Here is a 4,400-nt window from a genome sequence, read left to right on the forward strand (position 1 = left end):
GGGAGTAGAGCTTGGTTAATGAGACTGAGGTCCTGGACTAAGTGATAAGTTCCATCTGGCTTTTTAACGGGTAGAACTGGTGTGTTAAAAGGAGAGTTTGTTGGGCTGAATAGGTGACTAGTGAGGAGGAGAGAAATGATATGCTTTAGGCCTGTGAGAGCTGCTTGGGGGATGGGATACTGCTTCTGTGATAGGAACTGAGTGGACTTCTTAAGGGTGATGTGGATGGGAGTGTGGTGTTCTGTGACTGAGGGTGTAGAAGTATCTCAAAAAGTGGGGTTAACTACAGATGGGGGATAAGGAAAAGTTGAATGTTTTAAGGTGGGAAGTCGGAGGAGTAGAAAAAAGTTAGAAGACTTGGAGGGGTCTGGGTTGATGTGTTGGGTACTATGGGGAATGTGGAAGTGGAGAGCAGTGTGGAGTTTTGAAAAGATGTCTCTGCCTAGGAGCATAGTTGGGCATGAGGGCAAGACTAAGAAAGAGTGACTGAAGGAAAAGCTGTGCAAGGAGCAGAAAAGTGGAGGGGGGGCTTGGAGTTTGGAGACTTGTCCATTGATTCCCACAACAGAGACTTGGGAGGACTGGCTGGGTCCTGAAAATTTAGGTAAAACAGAATAAGTTGCCCCGATATTAATTTTCAAAAAACATACTGGCCTACCTGCTACCATCAGAGTTACCCTTGGCTCAGATGAAGCAATGGTAGTTGCTGGGGCGTCTGTTTCAGGTCACTGTCCGTCTTCAGCAGCAAGGACGATGAGATCCGAGAAGGAGGTTTTGGCCGGCTGGGGCAGGCAAGGGGGTGGTCCTTGCTGGGGCTCCTCACAATCTGACTTCCAGTGGGGTCCTCCGCAGAGGGGGCACGGCCTGGTGGGCTTACCTGGGTTTGGGCATTGCCTAGACCAGTGGCCTTCATTGCCGCACTTGAAATAGGCACTAGGTGGAGGTGGATTGCTAGGAGGCCTCTGTGTGGAGCTGCAGCCCCATGGGCCTACAGGGCCCCTGGTGGTGGAGGCAAGCATTTGAAACTGTCCTTTTTTTTTTTTTTTTCTTTTACTTTCCTCATCACAACTATTAAAGGCTTTGAAGGCTAAATTAAGAAGGTTTCATTGTGGGGTTTGAGAGCCGTAGTCAAGCTTCTGAAGCTTGCGCCAAATGTCAGGGGTAGATTGGTTGAGGAAGCAAAGGTTTAAAATAGTGGTTCCTTCGGGGCTGGCTGGGTCTAGGTTGGTATATTTTCTCATGACTTCAGTTAAACAGAAGAGAAAAAGGGTTGGGTTTTTGTCAGCACCTTCGGTGATTTCTGAAAGTTTTTCATAGTCTACGACTTTATGGGAACCCTTTTTGAGTCCTGCAAGGAGACACACAATCATGTGGTCTTGATGGCAGTGTCCAGAGGCCCTGTCTTGACAATCCTGGTGGGATTCCTGGTTCAGGACTGCCTCTGTGCCAGTAAGCTGGGCAGGAGCTTGGTGGTGAATTGTATTAGCATACACCTCAGCTAGGGTCCAAATATGGACCCGGTCTTCTGGGGTGAGGGTGGAAGAGAGGATAAGTAGAGGTCGTGCCAGGTTAGTTCATAAGACTGTATAAGGTACTGAAACTCCCTAATATAAGAGGTAGGGTCTTCTGAAAATGAACTGAGTCTTTTGTTAATTTGAGAGAGATCAGTGAGGAAGAAGGGAACATGAATTCTAACAATACCTTCAGTTCCTGCTACTTCCTGAAGTGGGGAATCTAGCACCAGCGCTGAAGTACGGGTGGTGCATGGGCCAAAGATGGTGCCTACGCTGGTGTGGGCAGGAGAGAAGGAAGAAGCCAGAAGGGGTTCCTGCTGAGGGTTTGAAGGGGAAAGGGGGGTTGAGTTGATAGGCAGTGGAGGACAGATAGGGATGTAAGGTGACTTGATGGGTTTACGGGCTTCAGGAGAGGGCAGTGAGGAAGGAGAATGAGTACAAGCAATGCTAGAGTTGTCCTGAGGAGAGGACAGTGTAGGAAAAGAAGTGGCTAATTTCGGAGGTGATGTCAGCTGGGAAGATGATGGCTGAGAAGACAATGAGGTAGCTTGGGGAGTTAATGAAGATGGTTGGGATGGAGGGGTAGGGGCTGGGAGGGGTGGACAGCAGTCAGCTGGATCCAATGAGGAAAAGAGGTAGGGTCAGGAGGAGAAAGGTGATGAGGGAGATGAGAATGGAGAAGGATTTGAACAGGTAAGCAAGAATTGCAGAGGTCGGTTTGTGATCTGAGTGCAAAAAGTCCTGGACACAAGGAATTTCTCCCCATTTTTTCCACTGGCTGGCAATAACTGCTTAAGTCAGTTAAAATTGTAAAGTAGAATGATCTATTTGTGGGCCATCTGGACTCGTTATCTAATCTAATTCACAGTCTGACCAGGCTTTATTGTATAAAAAAGATAAGGCACTTAGGGCGGATGTCTTGCCTGAGGTCTAAGGTTTGCAGATTTTTTATGAGGCAACCTGGAAGGCTGTTTTTTGGAATGGAGGACCAGGAGTTTTCCATATCAAAGAGTAGGCTCAGGAGAACAGGGAAAAAGGAGACCGTTCTGGACAGCTGGAAGGAGACGATAAAAGGAGTTATCATCACCGCTGCCTTTTTGGTTCCCGGAAAGGGATCAAATGGCTTAGTGGCATCCCCCTAAGACCAGATGATCAGTGAGTGCCTGGCACGTGCTGGAACCTTGTTGGATCCATGCTGGATTTTTGGACCAGAGAAACTAAGAGAGGCCATGCAGATGTTCCCCTGTTAACTGGGCTCCCAGGGAAACTTACCAGTAGGCGAGATCAGTGACCAATGTGCATGCACAGAGAGGTAACTGGAGGCTGAGGAGCTTCCTTTGTCTGGTTGCTGTGGCCTGCTCTCTGGGGAGAATGGGTAAGTCTGCGAGCAACACAGACCTGAGCCCCTCCCGAGTTTTCCCACCAGATGTAAGGTTCTTGAATCGGTTTGAACCCCCAGAGTGCGCCAACAGACAACATGAGGCTGTGTGGAGCAATATGCACCTTTAATGAGTGCCTGGGTGCAGGTGGGCTCAGGCCTAAAATGGCATCAGTCCCAAGTGAGTATGGGACAGGGGTTTTACAGTCCTCTGTAAGCAGTAAGTGTCCCACTCTGATGTGACTGCTATGTAGCACCTGGATAGCCTCTTTCTTGATCTTCAGGGGTATTTGTCTTCCAGCCAGGGTAAGTGTCTTCTGGCCGGCTCTCTTCCTGCTTCTATCTTGCTGACACGTGCTGCTGATGCAAGTGGTTTTGTGTCTTGGGACTGGGCCTGAGAAGGGAGGAGTTACTCATCCCTTCAGGCTTTCAGGCCCTGAGGAGAAACTTTGAACCCCCTGCTCCGCTGATCACCCTCATGATGGATTCCTGTGGCACCAGGCAGGAATGAGCCACTTGGGTATCCAGAGAGCTCCCAGTGGCTTTCTGCTACTTCCTCTAGCCCTGTATTTTGCTTGGCTTGGTTCTCTAACTTGACTCAGCTCCAGGTAAAGTCAGGAACTTCTCCCACAAACAGACCTTCAGCTTCTCCAGTGGGGATGCGTATTCGGGAGAGGGGGCTATCCCTTTGCCACTTCCGTTGTTGGGGCACTCACAGTATTTGGTATGTCTCCCAGGTCCTGCAGGAGCAGTACACTTACTGCAGAGGGTCTGTGGGTCCTCTCAGAATTGCTGGTCTGTTCTTGCAGTTGATCTGCAGCTAAAATTCACAGTGCAAGCCTCCACATGCTGCTCTGTCTAGAGCTGAAATTTCATCCTATCTGCCATGATCGCTGGAAAATCCTCATTTATTTTTTGAAAGGTAGAGAAAATGCTAATCTATAGAGGTAGAAATTAGATTAGTGGTTGCCTAGCGTAGGATGGATGCAAAATTTCAGAGTGGGGGGTTAAAGGCTATTGTATATAATTTTTTGGAGGTAATGCTGATTGTTGTAGTGGATGTAAAATTCTGTGAATAGACTAGGAAACATTGAACTGTACACACTAATTGGTGAATCATATGGTATATGAATGATACGTCAACAAACTTTTAGAAGACATTCCTTGCACCATGACATTAAAAATGCTGTTTGTGTTGTATAATTACTTCATCTCTCTGTGTGCAGGGCACTGAAGTCGCAGGAGCCTCTCATTTGCCACTGTTCTTAACAGCATTATAAAATAATTACATAAGAGAGATTACTTACATATTACATATGCTGGGTCATAAAAGTTATTGTTTGACTAGAGTAGTTGTAAACACAAAAGAACACCTAACACACTAAAATAAATATGAGGTCATCTATCTTTTGTTTGTCTCCTTGGCATGCACCTATTCAGACTCTTAACATTATGTGTTTATTTTTAACTTTAGCAGTTATATTTTAACTTGATTGATTTATCCTCAG

At 47.0% G+C, this 4,400-nt stretch overlaps 1 pseudogene; it reads right to left on the reverse strand.

The window, feature by feature from the left end:
• Positions 1–673: 673 nt before the first annotated feature.
• On the reverse strand, positions 674–4,167 carry LOC140712061 (transcription factor NF-E4-like; annotated as a pseudogene).
• Between the last annotated feature and the right edge of the window lie 233 nt (positions 4,168–4,400).

The sequence above is a fragment of the Chlorocebus sabaeus genome, chromosome 7 (genome assembly GCF_047675955.1).
Source record: "Chlorocebus sabaeus isolate Y175 chromosome 7, mChlSab1.0.hap1, whole genome shotgun sequence".
Lineage (NCBI taxonomy): Eukaryota > Metazoa > Chordata > Mammalia > Primates > Cercopithecidae > Chlorocebus > Chlorocebus sabaeus.